We start from the raw sequence: 16,142 nt of genomic DNA on the forward strand, positions 1-16,142 counted from the left end.
GGCATAAGAATCGGACAAAAACTCAGGAAGTTATCGCCGATTTTCCACGGGAATGCTGTCCCGCCAGCAGCATTCCCGTGGAAAATCGGCGATAACTTCCTGAGTTTTTGTCCGATTCTTATGCCCGGCATATCGTTGGATGCATCTTGAGCTTGCGCAACTTTTTGCTGAACACCCCGAACCGATCCGACCGCTCCTCGCTGAGTTATTCCCGGAAAACCAGTTTTTCCGGAATAACTCAGCGGGGGGCGGTCGGATCGGGTCGGGGTGTTCAGCAAAAAGTTGCGCAAGCTCAAGACGCATCCAACGATATGCCGGACATAAGAATCGGACAAAAACTCAGGAAGTTATCGCCGATTTTCCACGGGAATGCTGTCCCGCCAGCAGCATTCCAGCGAAAACTGGTTTTTCGGGAATAACTCAGCGGGGAGCGGTCGGATCGGGTCGGGGTGTTCAGCAAAAAGTTGCGCAAGCTCAAGACGCATCCAACGATATGCCGGGCATAAGAATCGGACAAAAACTCAGGAAGTTATCGCCGATTTTCCACGGGAATGCTGTCCCGCCAGCAGCATTCCAGCGAAAACTGGTTTTTCGGGAATAACTCAGCGGGGAGCGGTCGGATCGGGTCGGGGTGTTCAGCAAAAAGTTGCGCAAGCTCAAGACGCATCCAACGATATGCCGGGCATAAGAATCGGACAAAAACTCAGGAAGTTATAGCCGATTTTCCACGGGAATGCTGTCCCGCCAGCAGCATTCCCGTGGAAAATCGGCGATAACTTCCTGAGTTTTTGTCCGATTCTTATGCCCGGCATATCGTTGGATGCGTCTTGAGCTTGCGCAACTTTTTGCTGAACACCCCGAACCGATCCGACCGCTCCCCGCTGAGTTATTCCCGGAAAACCAGTTTTTCCGGAATAACTCAGCGGGGGGCGGTCGGATCGGGTCGGGGTGTTCAGCAAAAAGTTGCGCAAGCTCAAGACGCATCCAACGATATGCCGGACATAAGAATCGGACAAAAACTCAGGAAGTTATCGCCGATTTTCCACGGGAATGCTGTCCCGCCAGCAGCATTCCAGCGAAAACTGGTTTTTCGGGAATAACTCAGCGGGGAGCGGTCGGATCGGGTCGGGGTGTTCAGCAAAAAGTTGCGCAAGCTCAAGACGCATCCAACGATATGCCGGGCATAAGAATCGGACAAAAACTCAGGAAGTTATCGCCGATTTTCCACGGGAATGCTGTCCCGCCAGCAGCATTCCCGTGGAAAATCGGCGATAACTTCCTGAGTTTTTGTCCGATTCTTATGCGCGGCATATCGTTGGATGCGTCTTGAGCTTGCGCAACTTTTTGCTGAACACCCCGACCCGATCCGACCGCTCCCCGCTGAGTTATTCCCGGAAAACCAGTTTTTCCGGAATAACTCAGCGGGGGGCGGTCGGATCGGGTCGGGGTGTTCAGCAAAAAGTTGCGCAAGCTCAAGACGCATCCAACGATATGCCGGACATAAGAATCGGACAAAAACTCAGGAAGTTATCGCCGATTTTCCACGGGAATGCTGTCCCGCCAGCAGCATTCCAGCGAAAACTGGTTTTTCGGGAATAACTCAGCGGGGAGCGGTCGGATCGGGTCGGGGTGTTCAGCAAAAAGTTGCGCAAGCTCAAGACGCATCCAACGATATGCCGGGCATAAGAATCGGACAAAAACTCAGGAAGTTATCGCCGATTTTCCACGGGAATGCTGTCCCGCCAGCAGCATTCCCGTGGAAAATCGGCGATAACTTCCTGAGTTTTTGTCCGATTCTTATGCGCGGCATATCGTTGGATGCGTCTTAAGCTTGCGCAACTTTTTGCTGAACACCCCGACCCGATCCGACCGCTCCCCGCTGAGTTATTCCCGGAAAACCAGTTTTTCCGGAATAACTCAGCGGGGAGCGGTCGGATCGGGTCGGGGTGTTCAGCAAAAAGTTGCGCGAGCTCAAGACGCATCCAACGATATGCCGGACATAAGAATCGGACAAAAACTCAGGAAGTTATCGCCGATTTTCCACGGGAATGCTGTCCCGCCAGCAGCATTCCAGCGAAAACTGGTTTTTCGGGAATAACTCAGCGGGGAGCGGTCGGATCGGGTCGGGGTGTTCAGCAAAAAGTTGCGCAAGCTCAAGACGCATTCAACGATATGCCGGGCATAAGAATCGGACAAAAACTCAGGAAGTTATCGCCGATTTTCCACGGGAATGCTGTCCCGCCAGCAGCATTCCCGTGGAAAATCGGCGATAACTTCCTGAGTTTTTGTCCGTTTCTTATGCCCGGCATATCGTTGGATGCGTCTTGAGCTTGCGCAACTTTTTGCTGAACACCCCGACCCGATCCGACCGCTCCCCGCTGAGTTATTCCCGGAAAACCAGTTTTTCCGGAATAACTCAGCGGGGAGCGGTCGGATCGGGTCGGGGTGTTCAGCAAAAAGTTGCGCGAGCTCAAGACGCATCCAACGATATGCCGGACATAAGAATCGGACAAAAACTCAGGAAGTTATCGCCGATTCAAATTTGTGAAAAGTTTCAAAATTTTGAAATGTTTCAAAATTTTGAAAAGTTTCAAAATTTTGAAACTTTTCACAAATTTGAATCGGCGATAACTTCCTGAGTTTTTATCCGATTCTTATGTCCGGCATATCGTTGGATGCGTCTTGAGCTCGCGCAACTTTTTGCTGAACACCCCGAACCGATCCGACCGCCCCCCGCTGAGTTATTCTGGAAAGACTGGTTTTCCGGGAATAACTCAGCGGGGAGCGGTCGGATCGGGAAGCGTCTTGAGCTCGCGCAACTTTTTGCTGAACACCCCGACCCGATCCGACCGCTCCCCGCTGAGTTATTCCCGAAAAAACAGTTTTCGCTGGAATGCTGCTGGCGGGACAGCATTCCCGTGGAAAATAGGCGATAACTTCCTGAGTTTTTGTCCGATTCTTATGTCCGGCATATCGTTGGATGCGTCTTGAGCTCGCGCAACTTTTTGCTGAACACCCCGACCCGATCCGACCGCCCCCCGCTGAGTTATTCCGGAAAAACTGGTTTTCCGGGAATAACTCAGCGGGGGGCGGTCGGATCGGGTCGGGGTGTTCAGCAAAAAGTTGCGCAAGCTCAAGACGCATCCAACGATATGCCGGGCATAAGAATCGGACAAAAACTCAGGAAGTTATCGCCGATTTTCCACGGGAATGCTGTCCCGCCAGCAGCATTCCCGTGGAAAATCGGCGATAACTTCCTGAGTTTTTGTCCGATTCTTATGCCCGGCATATCGTTGGATGCGTCTTGAGCTTGCGCAACTTTTTGCTGAACACCCCGACCCGATCCGACCGCTCCCCGCTGAGTTATTCCCGGAAAACCAGTTTTTCCGGAATAACTCAGCGGGGGGCGGTCGGATCGGGTCGGGGTGTTCAGCAAAAAGTTGCGCGAGCTCAAGACGCATCCAACGATATGCCGGACATAAGAATCGGACAAAAACTCAGGAAGTTATCGCCGATTCAAATTTGTGAAAAGTTTCAAAATTTTGAAATGTTTCAAAATTTTGAAAAGTTTCAAAATTTTGAAACTTTTCACAAATTTGAATCGGCGATAACTTCCTGAGTTTTTATCCGATTCTTATGTCCGGCATATCGTTGGATGCGTCTTGAGCTTCCGCAACTTTTTGCTGAACACCCCGACCCGATCCGACCGCCCCCCGCTGAGTTATTCCCGGAAAACCAGTTTTTCCGGAATAACTTAGCGGGGGGAGGTCGGATCGGGTCGGGGCGTTCAGCAAAAAGTTGCGCGAGCTCAAGACGCATCCAACGATATGCCGGACATAAGAATCGGACAAAAACTCAGGAAGTTATCGCCGATTTTCCACGGGAATGCTGTCCCGCCAGCAGCATTCCAGCGAAAACTGTTTTTTCGGGAATAACTCAGCAAGGAGTGGTCGGATCGGGTCGGGGTGTTCAGCAAAAAGTTGCGCAAGCTCAAGACGCATCCAACGATATGCCGGGCATAAGAATCGGACAAAAACTCAGGAAGTTATCGCCGATTTTCCACGGGAATGCTGTCCCGCCAGCAGCATTCCCGTGGAAAATCGGCGATAACTTCCTGAGTTTTTGTCCGATTCTTATGCCCGACATATCGTTGGATGCGTCTTGAGCTTGCGCAACTTTTTGCTGAACACCCCGACCCGATCCGACCGCTCCCCGCTGAGTTATTCCCGGAAAACCAGTTTTTCCGGAATAACTCAGCGGGGGGCGGTCGGATCGGGTCGGGGTGTTCAGCAAAAAGTTGCGCGAGCTCAAGACGCATCCAACGATATGCCGGACATAAGAATCGGACAAAAACTCAGGAAGTTATCGCCGATTCAAATTTGTGAAAAGTTTCAAAATTTTGAAATGTTTCAAAATTTTGAAAAGTTTCAAAATTTTGAAACTTTTCACAAATTTGAATCGGCGATAACTTCCTGAGTTTTTATCCGATTCTTATGTCCGGCATATCGTTGGATGCGTCTTGAGCTTGCGCAACTTTTTGCTGAACACCCCGACCCGATCCGACCGCCCCCCGCTGAGTTATTCCCGGAAAACCAGTTTTTCCGGAATAACTCAGCGGGGGGCGGTCGGATCGGGTCGGGGTGTTCAGCAAAAAGTTGCGCGAGCTCAAGACGCATCCAACGATATGCCGGACATAAGAATCGGACAAAAACTCAGGAAGTTATCGTCGATTTTCCACGGGAATGCTGTCCCGCCAGCAGCATTCCAGCGAAAACTGGTTTTTCGGGAATAACTCAGCGGGGGGCGGTCGGATCGGGTCGGGGTGTTCAGCAAAAAGTTGCGCAAGCTCAAGACGCATCCAACGATATGCCGGGCATAAGAATCGGACAAAAACTCAGGAAGTTATCGCCGATTTTCCACGGGAATGCTGTCCCGCCAGCAGCATTCCCGTGGAAAATCGGCGATAACTTCCTGAGTTTTTGTCCGATTCTTATGCCCGGCATATCGTTGGATGCGTCTTGAGCTTGCGCAACTTTTTGCTGAACACCCCGACCCGATCCGACCGCTCCCCGCTGAGTTATTCCCGGAAAACCAGTTTTTTCCAGAATAACTCAGCGGGGAGCGGTCGGATCGGGTCGGGGTGTTCAGCAAAAAGTTGCGCGAGCTCAAGACGCATCCAACGATATGCCGGACATAAGAATCGGACAAAAACTCAGGAAGTTATCGCCGATTTTCCACGGGAATGCTGTCCCGCCAGCAGCATTCCAGCGAAAACTGTTTTTTCGGGAATAACTCAGCGGGGAGCGGTCGGATCGGGTCGGGGTGTTCAGCAAAAAGTTGCGCAAGCTCAAGACGCATCCAACGATATGCCGGGCATAAGAATCGGACAAAAACTCAGGAAGTTATCGCCGATTTTCCACGGGAATGCTGTCCCGCCAGCAGCATTCCCGTGGAAAATCGGCGATAACTTCCTGAGTTTTTGTCCGATTCTTATGCCCGGCATATCGTTGGATGCGTCTTGAGCTTGCGCAACTTTTTGCTGAACACCCCGACCCGATCCGACCGCTCCCCGCTGAGTTATTCCCGGAAAACCAGTTTTTCCGGAATAACTCAGCGGGGGGCGGTCGGATCGGGTCGGGGTGTTCAGCAAAAAGTTGCGCGAGCTCAAGACGCATCCAACGATATGCCGGACATAAGAATCGGACAAAAACTCAGGAAGTTATCGCCGATTCAAATTTTTGAAAAGTTTCAAAATTTTGAAATGTTTCAAAATTTTGAAAAGTTTCAAAATTTTGAAACTTTTCACAAATTTGAATCGGCGATAACTTCCTGAGTTTTTATCCGATTCTTATGCCCGGCATATCGTTGGATGCGTCTTGAGCTTGCGCAACTTTTTGCTGAACACCCCGACCCGATCCGACCGCCCCCCGCTGAGTTATTCCCGGAAAACCAGTTTTTGCTGAACACCCCGACCCGATCCGACCGCCCCCCGCTGAGTTATTCCCGGAAAACCAGTTTTTTCGCAAAGTTGCGCAAGCTCAAGACGCATCCAACGATATGCCGGGCATAAGAATCGGACAAAAACTCAGGAAGTTATCGCCGATTTTCCACGGGAATGCTGTCCCGCCAGCAGCATTCCAGCGAAAACTGGTTTTTCGGGAATAACTCAGCGGGGAGCGGTCGGATCGGGTCGGGGTGTTCAGCAAAAAGTTGCGCAAGCTCAAGACGCATCCAACGATATGCCGGGCATAAGAATCGGACAAAAACTCAGGAAGTTATCGCCGATTTTCCACGGGAATGCTGTCCCGCCAGCAGCATTCCCGTGGAAAATCGGCGATAACTTCCTGAGTTTTTGTCCGATTCTTATGCCCGGCATATCGTTGGATGCGTCTTGAGCTTGCGCAACTTTTTGCTGAACACCCCGACCCGATCCGACCGCCCCCCGCTGAGTTATTCCCGGAAAACCAGTTTTTCCGGAATAACTCAGCGGGGGGCGGTCGGATCGGGTCGGGGTGTTCAGCAAAAAGTTGCGCGAGCTCAAGACGCATCCAACGATATGCCGGACATAAGAATCGGACAAAAACTCAGGAAGTTATCGCCGATTTTCCACGGGAATGCTGTCCCGCCAGCAGCATTCCAGCGAAAACTGTTTTTTCGGGAATAACTCAGCGGGGAGCGGTCGGATCGGGTCGGGGTGTTCAGCAAAAAGTTGCGCAAGCTCAAGACGCATCCAACGATATGCCGGGCATAAGAATCGGACAAAAACTCAGGAAGTTATCGCCGATTTTCCACGGGAATGCTGTCCCGCCAGCAGCATTCCCGTGGAAAATCGGCGATAACTTCCTGAGTTTTTGTCCGATTCTTATGCCCGGCATATCGTTGGATGCGTCTTGAGCTTGCGCAACTTTTTGCTGAACACCCCGACCCGATCCGACCGCTCCCCGCTGAGTTATTCCCGGAAAACCAGTTTTTCCGGAATAACTCAGCGGGGGGCGGTCGGATCGGGTCGGGGTGTTCAGCAAAAAGTTGCGCGAGCTCAAGACGCATCCAACGATATGCCGGACATAAGAATCGGACAAAAACTCAGGAAGTTATCGCCGATTCAAATTTGTGAAAAGTTTCAAAATTTTGAAATGTTTCAAAATTTTGAAAAGTTTCAAAATTTTGAAACTTTTCACAAATTTGAATCGGCGATAACTTCCTGAGTTTTTATCCGATTCTTATGTCCGGCATATCGTTGGATGCGTCTTGAGCTTGCGCAACTTTTTGCTGAACACCCCGACCCGATCCGACCGCCCCCCGCTGAGTTATTCCCGGAAAACCAGTTTTTCCGGAATAACTTAGCGGGGGGCGGTCGGATCGGGTCGGGGCGTTCAGCAAAAAGTTGCGCGAGCTCAAGACGCATCCAACGATATGCCGGACATAAGAATCGGACAAAAACTCAGGAAGTTATCGCCGATTTTCCACGGGAATGCTGTCCCGCCAGCAGCATTCCAGCGAAAACTGGTTTTTCGGGAATAACTCAGCGGGGAGCGGTCGGATCGGGTCGGGGTGTTCAGCAAAAAGTTGCGCGAGCTCAAGACGCATCCAACGATATGCCGGACATAAGAATCGGACAAAAACTCAGGAAGTTATCGCCGATTTTCCACGGGAATGCTGTCCCGCCAGCAGCATTCCAGCGAAAACTGGTTTTCCGGGAATAACTCAGCGGGGAGCGGTCGGATCGGGTCGGGGTGTTCAGCAAAAAGTTGCGCAAGCTCAAGACGCATCCAACGATATGCCGGACATAAGAATCGGATAAAAACTCAGGAAGTTATCGCCGATTCAAATTTGTGAAAAGTTTCAAAATTTTGAAACTTTTCAAAATTTTGAAACATTTCAAAATTTTGAAACTTTTCACAAATTTGAATCGGCGATAACTTCCTGAGTTTTTATCCGATTCTTATGTCCGGCATATCGTTGGATGCGTCTTGAGCTCGCGCAACTTTTTGCTGAACACCCCGACCCGATCCGACCGCTCCCCGCTGAGTTATTCCCGAAAAACCAGTTTTCGCTGGAATGCTGCTGGCGGGACAGCATTCCCGTGGAAAATCGGCGATAACTTCCTGAGTTTTTGTCCGATTCTTATGCCCGGCATATCGTTGGATGCGTCTTGAGCTTGCGCAACTTTTTGCTGAACACCCCAACCCGATCCGACCGCCCCCCGCTGAGTTATTCCCGGAAAACCAGTTTTTCCGGAATAACTCAGCGGGGGGCGGTCGGATCGGGTCGGGGTGTTCACCAAAAAGTTGCGCGAGCTCAAGACGCATCCAACGATATGCCGGACATAAGAATCGGACAAAAACTCAGGAAGTTATCGCCGATTTTCCACGGGAATGCTGTCCCGCCAGCAGCATTCCAGCGAAAACTGTTTTTTCGGGAATAACTCAGCGGGGAGCGGTCGGATCGGGTCGGGGTGTTCAGCAAAAAGTTGCGCGAGCTCAAGACGCATCCAACGATATGCCGGGCATAAGAATCGGACAAAAACTCAGGAAGTTATCGCCGATTTTCCACGGGAATGCTGTCCCGCCAGCAGCATTCCCGTGGAAAATCGGCGATAACTTCCTGAGTTTTTGTCCGATTCTTATGCCCGGCATATCGTTGGATGCGTCTTGAGCTTGCGCAACTTTTTGCTGAACACCCCGACCCGATCCGACCGCTCCCCGCTGAGTTATTCCCGGAAAACCAGTTTTTCCGGAATAACTCAGCGGGGGGCGGTCGGATCGGGTCGGGGTGTTCAGCAAAAAGTTGCGCGAGCTCAAGACGCATCCAACGATATGCCGGACATAAGAATCGGACAAAAACTCAGGAAGTTATCGCCGATTCAAATTTGTGAAAAGTTTCAAAATTTTGAAATGTTTCAAAATTTTGAAAAGTTTCAAAATTTTGAAACTTTTCACAAATTTGAATCGGCGATAACTTCCTGAGTTTTTATCCGATTCTTATGTCCGGCATATCGTTGGATGCGTCTTGAGCTTGCGCAACTTTTTGCTGAACACCCCGACCCGATCCGACCGCCCCCCGCTGAGTTATTCCCGGAAAACCAGTTTTTCCGGAATAACTCAGCGGGGGGCGGTCGGATCGGGTCGGGGTGTTCACCAAAAAGTTGCGCGAGCTCAAGACGCATCCAACGATATGCCGGACATAAGAATCGGACAAAAACTCAGGAAGTTATCGCCGATTTTCCACGGGAATGCTGTCCCGCCAGCAGCATTCCAGCGAAAACTGTTTTTTCGGGAATAACTCAGCGGGGAGCGGTCGGATCGGGTCGGGGTGTTCAGCAAAAAGTTGCGCGAGCTCAAGACGCATCCAACGATATGCCGGGCATAAGAATCGGACAAAAACTCAGGAAGTTATCGCCGATTTTCCACGGGAATGCTGTCCCGCCAGCAGCATTCCCGTGGAAAATCGGCGATAACTTCCTGAGTTTTTGTCCGATTCTTATGCCCGGCATATCGTTGGATGCGTCTTGAGCTTGCGCAACTTTTTGCTGAACACCCCGACCCGATCCGACCGCTCCCCGCTGAGTTATTCCCGGAAAACCAGTTTTTCCGGAATAACTCAGCGGGGGGCGGTCGGATCGGGTCGGGGTGTTCAGCAAAAAGTTGCGCGAGCTCAAGACGCATCCAACGATATGCCGGACATAAGAATCGGACAAAAACTCAGGAAGTTATCGCCGATTCAAATTTGTGAAAAGTTTCAAAATTTTGAAATGTTTCAAAATTTTGAAAAGTTTCAAAATTTTGAAACTTTTCACAAATTTGAATCGGCGATAACTTCCTGAGTTTTTATCCGATTCTTATGTCCGGCATATCGTTGGATGCGTCTTGAGCTTGCGCAACTTTTTGCTGAACACCCCGACCCGATCCGACCGCTCCCCGCTGAGTTATTCCCGGAAAACCAGTTTTTCCGGAATAACTTAGCGGGGGGCGGTCGGATCGGGTCGGGGCGTTCAGCAAAAAGTTGCGCGAGCTCAAGACGCATCCAACGATATGCCGGACATAAGAATCGGACAAAAACTCAGGAAGTTATCGCCGATTTTCCACGGGAATGCTGTCCCGCCAGCAGCATTCCAGCGAAAACTGTTTTTTCGGGAATAACTCAGCGGGGGGCGGTCGGATCGGGTCGGGGTGTTCAGCAAAAAGTTGCGCAAGCTCAAGACGCATCCAACGATATGCCGGGCATAAGAATCGGATAAAAACTCAGGAAGTTATCGCCGATTCAAATTTGTGAAAAGTTTCAAAATTTTGAAACTTTTCAAAATTTTGAAACATTTCAAAATTTTGAAACTTTTCACAAATTTGAATCGGCGATAACTTCCTGAGTTTTTGTCCGATTCTTATGTCCGGCATATCGTTGGATGCGTCTTGAGCTCGCGCTGTTTTTTCGGGAATAACTCAGCGGGGAGCGGTCGGATCGGGTCGGGGTGTTCAGCAAAAAGTTGCGCAAGCTCAAGACGCATCCAACGATATGCCGGGCATAAGAATCGGACAAAAACTCAGGAAGTTATCGCCGATTTTCCACGGGAATGCTGTCCCGCCAGCAGCATTCCCGTGGAAAATCGGCGATAACTTCCTGAGTTTTTGTCCGATTCTTATGCCCGGCATATCGTTGGATGCGTCTTGAGCTTGCGCAACTTTTTGCTGAACACCCCGACCCGATCCGACCGCTCCCCGCTGAGTTATTCCCGGAAAACCAGTTTTTCCGGAATAACTCAGCGGGGGGCGGTCGGATCGGGTCGGGGTGTTCAGCAAAAAGTTGCGCGAGCTCAAGACGCATCCAACGATATGCCGGACATAAGAATCGGACAAAAACTCAGGAAGTTATCGCCGATTCAAATTTGTGAAAAGTTTCAAAATTTTGAAATGTTTCAAAATTTTGAAAAGTTTCAAAATTTTGAAACTTTTCACAAATTTGAATCGGCGATAACTTCCTGAGTTTTTATCCGATTCTTATGTCCGGCATATCGTTGGATGCGTCTTGAGCTTGCGCAACTTTTTGCTGAACACCCCGACCCGATCCGACCGCTCCCCGCTGAGTTATTCCCGGAAAACCAGTTTTTCCGGAATAACTTAGCGGGGGGCGGTCGGATCGGGTCGGGGCGTTCAGCAAAAAGTTGCGCGAGCTCAAGACGCATCCAACGATATGCCGGACATAAGAATCGGACAAAAACTCAGGAAGTTATCGCCGATTTTCCACGGGAATTCTGTCCCGCCAGCAGCATTCCAGCGAAAACTGTTTTTCGGGAATAACTCAGCAAGGAGTGGTCGGATCGGGTCGGGGTGTTCAGCAAAAAGTTGCGCAAGCTCAAGACGCATCCAACGATATGCCAGGCATAAGAATCGGACAAAAACTCAGGAAGTTATCGCCGATTTTCCACGGGAATGCTGTCCCGCCAGCGTCGCGTCTTGAGCTTGCGCAACTTTTTGCTGAACACCCCGACCCGATCCGACCGCTCCCCGCTGAGTTATTCCCGGAAAACCAGTTTTTCCGGAATAACTCAGCGGGGAGCGGTCGGATCGGGTCGGGGTGTTCAGCAAAAAGTTGCGCGAGCTCAAGACGCATCCAACGATATGCCGGACATAAGAATCGGACAAAAACTCAGGAAGTTATCGCCGATTCAAATTTGTGAAAAGTTTCAAAATTTTGAAATGTTTCAAAATTTTGAAAAGTTTCAAAATTTTGAAACTTTTCACAAATTTGAATCGGCGATAACTTCCTGAGTTTTTATCCGATTCTTATGCCCGGCATATCGTTGGATGCGTCTTGAGCTCGCGCAACTTTTTGCTGAACACCCCGACCCGATCCGACCGCTCCCCGCTGAGTTATTCCCGGAAAACCAGTTTTTCCGGAATAACTCAGCGGGGGGCGGTCGGATCGGGTCGGGGTGTTCAGCAAAAAGTTGCGCGAGCTCAAGACGCATCCAACGATATGCCGGACATAAGAATCGGACAAAAACTCAGGAAGTTATCGCCGATTCAAATTTGTGAAAAGTTTCAAAATTTTGAAATGTTTCAAAATTTTGAAAAGTTTCAAAATTTTGAAACTTTTCACAAATTTGAATCGGCGATAACTTCCTGAGTTTTTATCCGATTCTTATGTCCGGCATATCGTTGGATGCGTCTTGAGCTTGCGCAACTTTTTGCTGAACACCCCGACCCGATCCGACCGCCCCCCGCTGAGTTATTCCCGGAAAACCAGTTTTTCCGGAATAACTTAGCGGGGGGCGGTCGGATCGGGTCGGGGCGTTCAGCAAAAAGTTGCGCGAGCTCAAGACGCATCCAACGATATGCCGGACATAAGAATCGGACAAAAACTCAGGAAGTTATCGCCGATTTTCCACGGGAATGCTGTCCCGCCAGCAGCATTCCAGCGAAAACTGTTTTTTCGGGAATAACTCAGCAAGGAGTGGTCGGATCGGGTCGGGGTGTTCACCAAAAAGTTGCGCAAGCTCAAGACGCATCCAACGATATGCCGGGCATAAGAATCGGACAAAAACTCAGGAAGTTATCGCCGATTTTCCACGGGAATGCTGTCCCGCCAGCAGCATTCCCGTGGAAAATCGGCGATAACTTCCTGAGTTTTTGTCCGATTCTTATGCCCGACATATTGTTGGATGCGTCTTGAGCTTGCGCAACTTTTTGCTGAACACACCGACCCGATCCGACCGCTCCCCGCTGAAATATTCCCAGAAAACCAGTTTTTCCGGAATAACTCAGCGGGGGGCGGTCGGATCGGGTCGGGGTGTTCAGCAAAAAGTTGCGCGAGCTCAAGACGCATCCAACGATATGCCGGACATAAGAATCGGACAAAAACTCAGGAAGTTATCGCCGATTCAAATTTGTGAAAAGTTTCAAAATTTTGAAATGTTTCAAAATTTTGAAATGTTTCAAAATTTTGAAACTTTTCACAAATTTGAATCGGCGATAACTTCCTGAGTTTTTATCCGATTCTTATGTCCGGCATATCGTTGGATGCGTCTTGAGCTTGCGCAACTTTTTGCTGAACACCCCGACCCGATCCGACCGCCCTCCGCTGAGTTATTCCCGGAAAACCAGTTTTTCCGGAATAACTCAGCGGGGGGCGGTCGGATCGGGTCGGGGTGTTCAGCAAAAAGTTGCGCGAGCTCAAGACGCATCCAACGATATGCCGGACATAAGAATCGGACAAAAACTCAGGAAGTTATCGCCGATTTTCCACGGGAATGCTGTCCCGCCAGCAGCATTCCAGCGAAAACTGGTTTTTCGGGAATAACTCAGCGGGGAGCGGTCGGATCGGGTCGGGGTGTTCAGCAAAAAGTTGCGCGAGCTCAAGACGCATCCAACGATATGCCGGACATAAGAATCGGACAAAAACTCAGGAAGTTATCGCCGATTTTCCACGGGAATGCTGTCCCGCCAGCAGCATTCCAGCGAAAACTGGTTTTCCGGGAATAACTCAGCGGGGAGCGGTCGGATCGGGTCGGGGTGTTCAGCAAAAAGTTGCGCAAGCTCAAGACGCATCCAACGATATGCCGGACATAAGAATCGGATAAAAACTCAGGAAGTTATCGCCGATTCAAATTTGTGAAAAGTTTCAAAATTTTGAAACTTTTCAAAATTTTGAAACATTTCAAAATTTTGAAACTTTTCACAAATTTGAATCGGCGATAACTTCCTGAGTTTTTATCCGATTCTTATGTCCGGCATATCGTTGGATGCGTCTTGAGCTCGCGCAACTTTTTGCTGAACACCCCGACCCGATCCGACCGCCCCCCGCTGAGTTATTCCGGAAAAACTGGTTTTCCGGGAATAACTCAGCGGGGAGCGGTCGGATCGGGTCGGGGTGTTCAGCAAAAAGTTGCGCAAGCTCAAGACGCATCCAACGATATGCCGGACATAAGAATCGGATAAAAACTCAGGAAGTTATCGCCGATTCAAATTTGTGAAAAGTTTCAAAATTTTGAAACTTTTCAAAATTTTGAAACATTTCAAAATTTTGAAACTTTTCACAAATTTGAATCGGCGATAACTTCCTGAGTTTTTATCCGATTCTTATGTCCGGCATATCGTTGGATGCGTCTTGAGCTTGCGCAACTTTTTGCTGAACACCCCGACCCGATCCCACCGCTCCCCGCTGAGTTATTCCCGGAAAACCAGTTTTTCCGGAATGCTGTCCCGCCAGCAGCATTCTCGTGGAAAATCGGCGATAACTTCCTGAGTTTTTGTCCGATTCTTATGCCCGACATATCGTTGGATGCGTCTTGAGCTTGCGCAACTTTTTGCTGAACACCCCGACCCGATCCGACCGCTCCCCGCTGAGTTATTCCCGGAAAACCAGTTTTTCCGGAATAACTCAGCGGGGAGCGGTCGGATCGGGTCGGGGTGTTCAGCAAAAAGTTGCGCGAGCTCAAGACGCATCCAACGATATGCCGGACATAAGAATCGGACAAAAACTCAGGAAGTTATCGCCGATTCAAATTTGTGAAAAGTTTCAAAATTTTGAAATGTTTCAAAATTTTGAAAAGTTTCAAAATTTTGAAACTTTTCACAAATTTGAATCGGCGATAACTTCCTGAGTTTTTATCCGATTCTTATGCCCGGCATATCGTTGGATGCGTCTTGAGCTTGCGCAACTTTTTGCTGAACACCCCGACCCGATCCGACCGCCCCCCGCTGAGTTATTCCCGGAAAACCAGTTTTTCCGGAATAACTCAGCGGGGAGCGGTCGGATCGGGTCGGGGTGTTCAGCAAAAAGTTGCGCAAGCTCAAGACGCATCCAACGATATGCCGGGCATAAGAATCGGACAAAAACTCAGGAAGTTATCGCCGATTTTCCACGGGAATGCTGTCCCGCCAGCAGCATTCCAGCGAAAACTGTTTTTTCGGGAATAACTCAGCGGGGAGCGGTCGGATCGGGTCGGGGTGTTCAGCAAAAAGTTGCGCAAGCTCAAGACGCATCCAACGATATGCCGGGCATAAGAATCGGACAAAAACTCAGGAAGTTATCGCCGATTTTCCACGGGAATGCTGTCCCGCCAGCAGCATTCCCGTGGAAAATCGGCGATAACTTCCTGAGTTTTTGTCCGATTCTTATGCCCGGCATATCGTTGGATGCGTCTTGAGCTTGCGCAACTTTTTGCTGAACACCCCGACCCGATCCGACCGCTCCCCGCTGAGTTATTCCCGGAAAACCAGTGTTTTCCGGAATAACTCAGCGGGGGGCGGTCGGATCGGGTCGGGGTGTTCAGCAAAAAGTTGCGCGAGCTCAAGACGCATCCAACGATATGCCGGACATAAGAATCGGACAAAAACTCAGGAAGTTATCGCCGATTCAAATTTGTGAAAAGTTTCAAAATTTTGAAATGTTTCAAAATTTTGAAAAGTTTCAAAATTTTGAAACTTTTCACAAATTTGAATCGGCGATAACTTCCTGAGTTTTTATCCGATTCTTATGTCCGGCATATCGTTGGATGCGTCTTGAGCTTGCGCAACTTTTTGCTGAACACCCCGACCCGATCCGACCGCTCCCCGCTGAGTTATTCCCGGAAAACCAGTTTTTCCGGAATAACTTAGCGGGGGGCGGTCGGATCGGGTCGGGGCGTTCAGCAAAAAGTTGCGCGAGCTCAAGACGCATCCAACGATATGCCGGACATAAGAATCGGACAAAAACTCAGGAAGTTATCGCCGATTTTCCACGGGAATGCTGTCCCGCCAGCAGCATTCCAGCGAAAACTGTTTTTTCGGGAATAACTCAGCAAGGAGTGGTCGGATCGGGTCGGGGTGTTCAGCAAAAAGTTGCGCAAGCTCAAGACGCATCCAACGATATGCCGGGCATAAGAATCGGACAAAAACTCAGGAAGTTATCGCCGATTTTCCACGGGAATGCTGTCCCGCCAGCAGCATTCCCGTGGAAAATCGGCGATAACTTCCTGAGTTTTTGTCCGATTCTTATGCCCGACATATCGTTGGATGCGTCTTGAGCTTGCGCAACTTTTTGCTGAACACCCCGACCCGATCCGACCGCTCCCCGCTGAGTTATTCCCGGAAAACCAGTTTTTCCGGAATAACTCAGCGGGGAGCGGTCGGATCGGGTCGGGGTGTTCAGCAAAAAGTTGCGCGAGC

This window comes from Anopheles maculipalpis, chromosome 2RL (genome assembly GCF_943734695.1).
Source record: "Anopheles maculipalpis chromosome 2RL, idAnoMacuDA_375_x, whole genome shotgun sequence".
Taxonomy (NCBI): domain Eukaryota; kingdom Metazoa; phylum Arthropoda; class Insecta; order Diptera; family Culicidae; genus Anopheles; species Anopheles maculipalpis.